The 12,136-nt window shown below is 48.5% G+C and overlaps 1 long non-coding RNA gene across 1 annotated transcript; it reads left to right on the top strand.

The window, feature by feature from the left end:
* The first annotated feature begins 276 nt into the window (after positions 1-276).
* On the top strand, positions 277-3,254 carry LOC308192749. The gene is made up of 2 exons (XR_013949105.1): positions 277-2,353; positions 2,456-3,254. It is a non-coding gene; the product is annotated as an uncharacterized lncRNA (long non-coding RNA).
* The last annotated feature ends 8,882 nt before the right edge of the window (positions 3,255-12,136 follow it).

The following is a 12,136-nucleotide window of genomic DNA, read 5'->3' as shown; positions in this document are numbered from 1 at the left end:
AAGGAATGAGCGGGTACAAATACACGTGACTCTACAGCTGAGATTAAATAACGTGCAGGTTCTTCTGTGTTTTGTCTTTCAAAGCGCGTTGTTTGACTCGGTGGTCCTTAACGATGATCCTCGGTGGTCCCTTCCAACTCAGGATATTCTACGATTCTGTTGTTGCCGAGCGCCTGAGCTTTTTGCTCACATTACTGAAGAAAGGAATGGCTGTGCTTCTTCCCCACCCCCCCCTCTTTTTCTTTTTTTTTCCTCCCGCTTCAGCTTTAAGAATTATCCTAGAAACAATGAACAAGTGCTTGCAGGGCTTTATGGAACGCTAGTTGTGGTCAGTCAAGAACGACTTGGGAGGCAATTCCTTTCGTGGAATTGTAGAGTGATCGAGAGATCAAGGCCAGCGTTGTGAAGAAATAGTGCCAGGTTATAGTCACAGGTGACTGCCTTCTGAAGGGAACAGAGGCTCCCATCTGCAGATCAGACCATCTTTACCGAGAGCTTTTCTACCTGCCTGGGGCTTGGATCAGGGACATTGCTAGCGAGCTTACGAGCTTAGTTCAAACTTCAGATTATTCCCTACTCCTGCTCTTTCACGTGGGTACCAACAAGTTTGCAGCAAGAAGTCTGTGTTCAATCAAAATAAATTTCAGGGCCCTGGGAAGATAGCTAGAGGATTCAGAAGCACGGGTTATCGTCTAGTATTTTGGGATATATTAAACACAGTGTAGCCAGCTGGTCAAAAGAGGTGATTCTCCCACTGTATTTAGCGTTGGCGAAGCCTCTCCTTCAATATTGTGTGCGATTCTGGGCTCTACAATATAAAAAGAACGTTAAGATCCCTGAAAGCGTACAGAGGAGGGCAACAAAGCCGGTAAAAGGATTGGAAGGCACGCCCTGTGTGGACGCTACGGTACTTCGGCTAGCTCCTCGGAATTGTATATAGTCATGAGTAACGCTCCTGATTCTAAATACATAGTCTTTCCCTGCATATAAGCCGAACGCTATTCTACAATCGTTTGCTTCTTCCGGCAGTGGATCCTGTCTTTCAGTGATTTATGGGTACTTTACATGTCCTGGATATTGCTTTCCAGATACCTGGAGCTTGCTAGCTTTTCTGTCTCCCAGACGTGTGGCTGATAGTGGTCTAGTCTTGTGAGCTGTGCTGCCGTGAAGTCTGTCACCTGTTGATGTTGAAGGTACTTTTCTGGAAAGAGGAAGGTGGTTGGTACAGTTTCACACCAGGCCATCAACAAAATCACGTACTCTTTTTATCATCTCCAGACGTGTTTCCTTCGGTGGCTTCTGGACTTTGGTCCATATTGTAGGCCCCGAGAAGGAAGGAGGTTGGCTTTTCATAACCACAATTTCTTCCAGCTGTTTCAGATGGATTTCATGGTTGATTCTAGTTGAAATGACTGCCTCAGGAAAAAAAAATAACAAAAATGGTAGTCCAAACAACTTATAAAAAAATAAAAATAAAAAACAAACGAAAACACCGCTCCCATTTCCTCACAGCTTATTCATTTGCTGTGGTATCTTCTTTATGGAAAGAAGTGTCCTTTCCTTCCCAAGCTGTAAAGGAAGAGTTCAGGTACTCTTCACTTGTGCGCTTTAATCTGTGACGTGTTTGTTCGCATAGAACTTCTGGGAAGTTTGGCGGTAGAGTTTAGGGTTTACATGTTAGGTAAACAGAAGTATCGCTCAACTCAGAACATAGTTAAATAAAAGTACAATATTTATTTAAAATGAATAAGTGTGTGTCTATAGTCTTGTGTCCTTTCTTTGCAGAACTCAATAGTTAGCCTTTATACATATTTCTAAGTTGCCCGGTTTATCAGTGTACAACACAGCATTCGGGAATATCATCTGAGATTTTAGGTGAAGAGGACTGTCCTTTGTTCAGTTGTGCACTCTTGTGTGTCAGCCCTGATTCTGAACCGTATAAAAGCTGGAAACTTCTTTCCGGTTTTCTCTCTAACCTCACTGAAGTGTGGGTACTTCCCAGCGTACGTGATGCTATTCAGCATGTGGATATTCTGTTTCCTCACACTAGCTACAATTCCGGTGAAGTTACGCATCTTGAGCCTGCATGTTAGTGTTTCATCCTTTCAGTTCCACAAAAGGAGGGTTCAGTGGAAGTTTTGAATCCTGTAGAGTGGAATACAGGTTTTTAGCCTCAAAGGCTTTAGTTATTTTTCCCTGGTGAGCTTTGGAACAGAAGATATGTAACATTAACAATTTTTTATTATTCATTTCAGGACTCTTTGACAGCCCTCCTGGATCCGATGATGCAAAGCTCACTGACATATCCTACCCAGGAGACCAACAATCGGTGACGTTTGGAACCAAATCCCAGGTGGGAAACATAAGTGATCAAAGTGGAGCAAGAATTCGTGTTGAGCATGGGGATTCAAATAACAAGTGCATTTTCGGGAACTGGCTCTATCCTTCATCGCAGGTGAAAGCAGCTCTGTGGGCCCTCCAAGGAGGCACCTCTGCAGTGATTGCAAGTGGAACCCACCCAAAGATCTCGGGTCGTGTCATCACAGGTGTTGTGGAAGGGAAGAAAGTTGGAACTTTTTTTTCAGAGGTAAAACCTGCAGGTGAGTACGGAAGTAACATGTACATTGGGAGCTGTAGAGATTTCCTGGAAGTTTAGGGTCAAAATTTGGCTAGGCCTGCCTGTTCAACAAATGGGAAACTACGCTCTGCTTGACAAACGGCTTTTGAAAGGTAACTTTTAATGTTGGAATAGAACATCTTGAATCCTCTGCTCGGGTTCCTTCCAGCTGATGACTTGCTGCATCAGACTTGCATTCAAAGAACTGGGTAGAATTTGTATTGCTTTTAGTCTTAGAGGTTATCATCTATTATTGAAGATTCCAGGGTGAAAGCGTGCATATAGAATGTACGGCTGAACTAAGATAGTGTGTAGTTTGGGTTTTTGTCGTAAGTTCTTTTAATGACTCGGTCTTTTGTTACCGTATGCAGGAATGTTTTCCTGCCTCTGTGTTGCTGTGACAATGTAACAAGGGCCGCAGAAAGTCAGACCAAAGATCGGTGGTCTTAGCAGAATGGAACGAGTATAGAGCGATACTTGTGACTTGCACTTTAAGACAAGCCAATGCCTTTGAGTATAAAAACGCTTAATGTGTTTCTTGTAAAAATCGGCCATATCCTTTGAACCCATGTAAACACTTAGCATCCGTGGGTCACAGCAGTCACGAGCCTTAACTAGGTATTGTGCGTAAACTCTGGAGCTAGCACTATGTGGAGAACTGCTTCCTTTATTTTGTGTGTGTTTGTGGGCAGGAGGAGCGTTGAAGTTTGCTTCCTGCTAGCTTTTGATGCCCCCGCCTTCTGTATGGAAAGAGAACACGGGTGATCGATCTCTGTTCAACTTCTATGATATGAGACATCGTCTTTTCCCTCATCGTCTCTTTGTCACATGAAAAAGGTTTTTTCTTAGTCCTTTTCTACAGAAACTGTTCCAAAAGTTTGGCGATCCCCGTTTCTCTTGGCTGAAACTGTTTTTATTCTACTGTGACCTTTTTAAGATAGGCAAAAATAAAATTCTGTGTAGCATCCAAGATGCAAATGAACCTTCAGTTTATGAGATAGCAAGGCTAACTTTGAGTTTTGATCAGACTGGTGATGTTTCTTGTTGCCTTTCCTAGGCCTTTTCCAAAAGCTTAAACGTGTAAGTTGCTCTTCGACGCTGATGAGCATTGGGGTGATGTTTTCATAGGATTATGTGCAGTACCGAGGCCTGATTTCCCCTTTTGCCTCTGCATTTCTTCACGTTTATCTGCTTTGAATTGTGCTTGCTATTTGGTTGCATAGCGGCTGCAAAGGAATCACAGGCTGGTTGAGGTCGGAAGGACCTCCAGAGGTCACCCGGTCCAACACCCCTGCTCAAGCAGAGCCACCCAGATCTGGTTTTCCAGGACCACGTCCAGACAGGTTTTGAAACCTCACAAAGACCGTGACTCCACGACCTCCCTGGGCAGCCTACGCTAGTGCTCAGTCACCCTCACAGCGAAAAAGTATTTACTGATGTTCAGGAAACCACAGGAGGGGAACATCCTATGTTTCGGCCTGTGTCTGTTGCCTCCTTTTTTGTTCCTTGGGTACCAGTTAGAAAAGTCTGGCTTTGTCTTCCTTCCACCCTCCCTTCGTGTATTTACAGACATCGATGAGATCCCCTCCAAGCCTCCTCTTCTCCAGGCCGAACGGTCCCAGCTCTCCCAGCCTGTCCTCATAGGAAAGGTGTTTCAGTCCCTTACCGTCCTCGTGGCCCTCCGTTGGACTCTTCGCAGTGTGTCCAGGTCTCTCCTGTACTGGGAGGCCCAGGCCCAGCACTCCAGGTGCGGCCTCACCGTTCCTGAGCAGAGGCGGAGGATCGCCTTTCTTGACCTGCTGGCAATACTTTGCCTAATGCCACCCAGGATACCCTCAGCTGCTTTTGCAGCAAAGGCACATTGCTGTTTCGTGTTCAAGTTGGCGTCCACCAGGAAACTTAGCTCCTTTTCCGAGAAGTTCCTTTCTGGGAAAAAGTGCGATATCAGCGCTTTTCACTTTGTCCTACTGCAATAAATTTGTATCAGCTATAAAGCTTTTCATCTTGTAACCCCACGTCTCAGACGATTACAAATATGGTGAACAGCAAAAGTAAAGGTGAAATCTTACTGCGACCCTTCCTCTACCATGGAACGTGGTTACTCCCATTCTTTCTTTTGTCTTCTGTCTTCCAAAACACACTTGAAATAGTCAGGTACCTTTTTAAAATGAACTCTTATCTCCTCGCGTGTGTCACTTTTTTTCAAAGAACACGAAAATACGCTCTACTTTATAAAGTATGACCTCGCTTTAAAAAGCTGTTTTAACGCTCCTTAATTAAGTCTTCTTAATCAAGTGTCCGCTAGTTCTTTTCTTACCTCCTGTTATTTTCCTTAATGTGGGAATTCCTGCTCTGGCAATTTCTGTAGGACGCTTCTGAAATAGAAGTCCGGGCCTATTAGTCACATTTCAAGTCATCTGTCCTACAGACAATTTCAAGAGAGTTAAAAATGAAAACGTAGCTTATCCGTGAGCTACTTGAGAACTCCTTAGTGAAATGCTGCGTGAGCCTTTTGACTTGTTACTTCTGCTTCTGTTTCAAAACTTGTTCTGTATCGTTTCAGTTTGAGACAGGTTCTTTGATATCCACGCCAAGAAGAAAACCTTTCTTCCGTAGGAACCCTTCAGTGTGCACAGGGAGAGGCGTGGAGAGAGCAGCTATTCTGCAAGCTGTTACTCAGGCCGCTTTTGGCTTCCAGCGCTGTTTGTACATTCCCGTGTTGTTTTGCAATCTTTTCTCTTTTCGTTAGTTGTCTAATTAAACTTTTTCAAAGGATGCCTCCCTGTTTTCAGTTTTCTCCTAAATCTCTCCTGAGATTTAGCCGTCCTTGTATTCTTTTGCTCTTTGTCAAGTCTCTTTGATACAAGCTGTGTGCAGCTTTGATACGAGCTTGTTTGTCCCCTATGACCTGGATGATCTTGCTGAATCTCCGTGATGCCTTGAAAAGGGCTGTGCTCGGGGACCGTGGCAGCATTTTGGTATCTGATACAGATTTTCCTGTTCTGGCATACAGTGAATTTCTTTGATATGTCTATTAGGACCGTACCTGTTTTCCTGCTTTGAGTAAAGAGTTGGAAGATGAAAGGTTAGCGTTCGTTTCCTCCCACATGGGCTGTAACCTTTGTCTGCGTGTCTTGTGGTTGTGTTTTGTTTGTTTGTTTGTTTTGGCAGGCCCTCCAGCAGAGCAGCAGGGTGAAAGGGCTCGAGCTGGTGGCAGGACCCTGGCAGCTCTGCAGCCTGAGCAGGTGAGAGAACAGTATGTGCTCACTCTTTAAGGTTGGGAACACGTGGCAAGCCTTAAAATACAGGTTTATAACACAAATGGGTCCTGGAAAAAATCAGCTGGCTCCAAGCATCCAGGGAGTCAAGACGGCGAGAAGATGTGTCAGTAGAAATGAGCTGAAGTGAGCCAGATGTCAAACACCACGGACTTCATATAAGGATGCAGTTCAGAAACTTTTCTCTTTCAGAGAGCGGAGATTGATTATCGTCTTGCTGACTTGTTACCTGATCAGAGAGAAGAAATTCTCTTGGCAAACGAGAAGGACTTAGAAGAAGCTGAAAATAAAGGTAATATTATGGGTCCTTTCATGGTACTCCTGTTGTCATGAGCTTTTCTGGGCCTCAAAGGAAATGAGCAGAACTAGAATATTCCGTCACCTGCAATTGGATATTACGGCTGTCACAGGTTAGTGAGCCCAGGACTTTGAGAGCTTGTCAGTGGAAACAGCTGCAGCTTCCATAATTACATGAGAGATGTCTTCATCAGAGAAGACAGAGAGGCCTTTGAAAGCAGCAACCCACGGCATTGTTTAAAAAAAAAAAAAAATCTAAATAAATAAATAAATAGCGTTTTCTTTTGCCAAAGGAGGCTCGCTTTAGGAATTGAATATAGCAAGTATCTGCCCTGTTATCGTCATGTATGAAATAGCATGAGTATCTCCTGGGCTGGTTAACGTAATGTTTGGCCCCTGTGGGGAAGGTTGTTACTGAAAAATGATGCTTTCCGGAACGAACCATATTACCTTCTGACTGAGGAAAGTACAGTTCAGGCAGCATAGACTAAATCCGTTCTCTTGCGTTCGAGGGGTGCATCGAGAAGCTGGTCTTGGGTTAGAAAATGTGTGAAACTGGCACGTCGCAAACTGTAATGCAGAGAGATCTTTGATAACAAAAGTGTATTTCTGTTGGTGAGTTACTGGAAGGCTGCAAGAAGTCTTGCCTCAAAAGACTCTTCTGAAATGAATTCTGTTGCCATCCCAATTTTTTTTTTTCTACGGGCACATTCTTGGGACTTGCTTCTGCAATGTCGAGAGTTATTCAGGGTTGGTTTTTGATACCCAGCGTAGAGAAGGAGTTAGCTTACGTTCAGGTGCTGCGGTTTCTGCACGTGTCTTATAACGTAGGTTCCCTGCTTAACTTGCAATTTATGAGGTTCCTACCAATGAGCACTTTCCTGTCCATGCCGAACGCAGCTGAGTTGCAGGCTACCATTAAACATCAAATGTTTGATATAGATTGCTAATAGCAAATCGCAACTGTTAAGAATATATGCTAAAAAAAAATTAGCACAGAAAGTAGAAGCTCTAGGCTGTGAGTGGTCTGTCCCATACTGATACTGCATGTTTGCACCGAGGCAGAATGATTGCTTTCACTCGCTTGTGGAGCGATGAGTCTAGGCTCTCACTGCTAGTATTTTTAGCAAGACTGATTGAGCATTTCTCTAACATATGAGCAAGTGTTTGAGGAGCAAGTGATGGGTATGGGCACTTAGAAAGAGACTGCCAAAGGGCAGCTTCCTATTTTATAACTGAATTTTGTGAGCGTTGGTCCTCGTTTCATACTGAAGGGGAGTATGCTCTAGTGAAGGGAGTATGTTCACGTGAAAGGAAAAGGCACTAGTCTCCCTCGTCTGGCATTATTACTTCCTTGCTGCTAGCTCTCTTCTTCATAGAAAGCCAGCATGTTTCCTCGTCACATTCTAGTCTGCCTGCCTAGACTTCAGCCTTTGCCTCCTGGGTCTCTTGCCTTGCATAGACAATCTCTCCCCTTCTCCTCTTCTTCTTCATCTCATTTGTAAACCTTTTATCAGGCTGATTCTTACTGGCTTCCCACCCCCCGACCTTTTTCTTTTTTTTCTATTTTTTTTCTATTTCTATTTTTTCCTTTTTTCTATTTTTTTTTTTTACAGACTTAGGATGGCTTGTCTTGTTAGTTACTTTTCTTCCTGTCAGCCCCCAGCCTCAAGTTCTCCGATGCGACTTCAGAGGATCATCTTTGATACCTCCGCATCTGAATAATACGGTTTCTGTCCCATGCTGTAGCTGACGGCAGGACGGACTCTGAGTGCAGAGGAGAGGTTGCTTCCTCCCTGGTTTCCTATTGCGTCCCATACTGGTTTGGGTAAGCAATTTCAGAGGAAATTTGACTTCTCCGTGGAGCAGCGTGTGCCTGACAGCTAGCTGGAGACAGCACACACGGCATTGAGTCAGCGCTCCGAGTGCGGTCCTGAGTTGCAGTAAAGGTAAAACAATTGCAGACTGACAGTTTAGCTTCTAAGGAGCATCTACAGATAGCACGTTTGCCTCTGATGCTTAAAAGGCGAGGGTCCGAGATCACATTTCACGGACTGCTTCCTAGAGATTTCAAGAAATGCAATCGTTCTGAAGCACAGCCGCGCTCCGTTATTGTTGAAAGGGAACGAACTGCCTTGAGACCCGTTACGTGGGAGGGAACCGGGGGCGGAAGTGACGTCAGGGCGTGCCCTCACCGAGGGCCAAAACGGCTCCGTGATTGGCTGGACCGTGAGGGCGGATGCGGTGTCCGAGCGAGCCGTCAGTGAGGGCGGGAGCATTCCGGGATTGGCTGGGAACCCAGGGCGGAAGCGGCGTCACGGCTAGCCTTCACTCAGGGCGGAAACGCTCCGTGATTGGCTCGGAGGAACCCAGGGCGGAGGTGCCGTGCAGGGCTTGCCGGCACTATGGGCGGCAGCGGCCGGGTCGGGCCGCCGAGGCGCGGTGCCGGTGCCGCCCCGGGCACGGAGTAGCGCGCACCCCGAGCACACGGCGCTTGCCAGCTTTACGGGAGCAGGTTATGTAGCGGGGCTACATAACACAGAACAGCTTCAGCTGTCGGGGGAGGGGAAGGCGACGGGGTCTGGCCGCGATGCCGGGGCAGCGGGAGCCTCTCCGGCTGCCGAGCTTCAACCTGCCGCACAGCTCAGCTCAGCGCCGCGCAGCCGTTTCCTCGCCCCGTTCCTCCAGTCCCCCCGCTCCGGGAAAGGCGGGAGAAGCGGGGGTGGGGTGGGTAAAGCGTGCGCGTTGAGATAAAGACAGTTTAATAGGACAGCAAATTAAGAGAAAGTAACGACAACAGCGTGTACGCACACGCAAAGCTACCGCCGCGCGCGTGTCCGGTTGCCCGGCCGGTTCCTGAGCAGCAGCCGCCCCCCGGCCGTCCTTCCCAGTTCCGGACGCCCCTTCGCGGCCAGCTCGGGTCGCCGTCCCGGTCGCGTCTCCTCCCGGCTCCCGGAGCAGACAAAGCGTCTCCCCTCCGGCCCGAGCGCGCTCAGCGCTCGCAGCCCCTCCTCGTGCGGCGGCTCCGCTCCCCCTTCTGCCGCGCCCGGCCGGCCGCCCGGGCCTTCCTTGCCGACGAGAGCGGCCCGGCCCGGCCGGCCGCGCGCAGGTCCCGCGGCGCTGCTCGGTGCCGCCGGGGCGGGCGGCCCGGGGCCCCGGCCAATGAGGCGGCGGGCGGCGGCGCGGCTCCGGGGAGAGGGGCGGGGCATGCAAATCACGCCGGAGGGGAGGGGAGGGGGGCGGGCGAAGGGGCGGGGCGAACGCCCAGAGGAGGCCGAGCTGCGCCAATCAGCGCGGAGCGGAGGTCGGGCGCAGGGGCTCGGTGGGCGGGGCACGCGGGCGGCGAGCCGCGGGGAGGGAGAGGCGGTGCCGGGGGCGGGGCATGCAAATTCGGCGCGGGGCCGAGCGAATCGGGCGCGCGGGGGCCCGAAGGGGCCGCTGGGAGGCCCCGGCGACGCGGCGGCGGGGCGCTCGGGGGTCGCGGCTGCGAGCGGAGCGCCCGAGAGTGGGCCAGAGCGGCGGGTTGAGCCCCGGGAGGGCGGGGGCGGGCGGTGGAGCAGCGGCCGTGAGGTGGGGGTGGTGGGCGCGGGAGGGGGTGCGTGTGTGCGAGGTTGAGTGAGCGCCGCTGCGCTTCAATGGCCGGCAGTAGTGGCGCGGAGGGTGGCGCAGTAAGCGGGGCGTTGAAGGGGGTTCCGGCGCCTGCCAGTGAATTGGCAGAGTAATTAGGACTGGGTCCTTCCGTCACGGGATGTTCGCAGTTTCGGTTGGCTAGATGGAAAGGGACCGTAGCGTCCGTATCTGTATCCTTGATCGTAGTAGCAGGAGTTTTGACGGCCCTTGGTTGTTGCATTATCCCCTGATGTAAAAGGACTGGTACAGCGGCTCACTGAAACTGCGCTGTTGAAACAAATGACCGTGGAGCCACCACCTTACTCACGTAAGGCGATGATATTAGAGGGGATGGAAAGCAAAGAAGGTGAAGAAGAGGAAGAGATCTACCAAATTACACCGCAGAGAAAAGTTTTGCAAAAATCAACAGTTTATAAAGAAGAAAAGGGGGGAATTGTGGGAATAAAAATGTTGTTTTTGCAGAGTTACGTTGTTTAGAGGGAAGGAATGCGGTGTTGAGATAGGCTCGCAGTGATAAGAAAGCTTAACGGACAACCTTGTAAAATGCAGACAACCGGACCCCTCAGAGCAGCTAGGTGAAAATCACGGCGTCAAGTCAGATCAGTGAAGAAACATTACCGCTTCAAACAGTAAAAAAGTCAAAAGAAATTTGAAATTGAACAGGCCGGCAACTGAAGGCCACGTAGTGTCTGTGAAGCGTCGGATAGGTTGTGAACCCGGAATACCCAGTCAGTGGGGAAACACGGGAGGGTCCCGGTCGTCGAGAAAGAAAGTACATAAACTGTACTGTGTGACTAGTAGGCGCGCTCCTGCTTGTGGGACGCGTGCCATTGCGATCGCGAATAAATTACTACTTCACTGAGATCCTCGCCTGAGCCTAAGCTACTGGCTACGGAGTGTTTCTCACGCTCCCTGCGCGTAATCCTGGCTACAATATACCGCGTTATCGAAGGTGCCTTTTAAACAACATTGATAGAAACTCAGGGGGCGATAGTACTGACCCTGGGTGTGGAATTATCCACGCAGGGAATAATCCACGCTGCACCAAATATGGTAGCCACAGGAGCGCTAATATACATAGCGCGTGCCAGATGCGACGTGAGAATCCTGCACCTGGATGGCCTGTCCCAAATGGCGAGAGGTGGTACTGGCTACGTGGCAATAAAGCCAGGAAGGTGTTGCCCCTGGGATGGAAGGGAGCTTGCACCCTGGAGGCAGTAATTCCAAACGTGACTATTATTGAAGACCCACAAAGCCAAAGCCCCCTTGAGACCACACGCAGGATTAAGCGGACTCCAGACAATTCTCTAGTAAAATTCTCTAGTATTTCACAGCTTTGCAAGGTGGTTTTTACCTCGGTGAGGGGTGGGTGAATTAGAAAAAGCTATTGCAAATATCTCCGCTATAACTGAAGAACTAGAAAATAAGTTTGATAAGTTTGCAAAAATAGCACCGTAGAATCGAATAGTATTAGATTCATTAATAACCTCATAAGGAGGAGCGTGCACTGTAATTAATGCTAGTTGCTGTATAGATGTAGATCAAACGGGACGGATTTGACTGATATTTGGGGGAAAAAAAGGTATACTGGGGGGCGTGGGGGGGGAAAGATCCTACATAGAGTAGCTCAAGATGACAGTTCCTGGGCATTTAGAAACATGTGGGAGAAACTAACTTCGTGGTTACCTGAACAGAATTGGCTCAAACAACTATTTGTTGGTATTGTAAAAATAATGGCGTTGTACGCCTCCCATCCCCCGTGACATCCGAAGAAGACTATTGCGCCTTAACGTTGGAGAAACTCAAGAGCGCGGTACGTGAAGAGGTGCAAAAACAACAGTAGGAGTAAGGAAAGGAGAGGAGGGAGCTGTGAGAAACTAAGTTGTGTTTTTGCAGTAGAGAACTAATTTTCTGTATTCCGAGGTAGTTGTGCAGTCATAATGAGGAGAAACGCCACGTGGGTAAGCGGACAGTAGGCGGCCTCACTGTTCCGAAATAAGGCAGAAGCTTGAGGAAAAACAGGTTGAGCAGCGTGGGCACGGTAAAACAAAGATCACAGGTTCCTGAAACATAAGAAAGGGGAAAAAAAAAAAAAAAAAGGAAATACGAAGGGAGAAATTAAAGGGTTGAAAAAGAAGTAAAATTGTACATACATGGTACATACAGGGGAGGGGATCGGGCGTCGGGGAACAGGGAATAAAAGTTGATGCTGTGCTTACTGCAATGCGCTCCTGATCGGCAGGACGCCCGCCACTGCAACCGCGAATAAAATAGCCTCACAGAAGATCGCGTGTCAAGAAAATTATTTGAGATG

Source organism: Anser brachyrhynchus (genome assembly GCF_964034855.1).
Source record: "Anser brachyrhynchus genome assembly, chromosome: 3".
Taxonomy (NCBI): domain Eukaryota; kingdom Metazoa; phylum Chordata; class Aves; order Anseriformes; family Anatidae; genus Anser; species Anser brachyrhynchus.
This window is presented reverse-complemented; position numbering and strand designations above follow the sequence as displayed.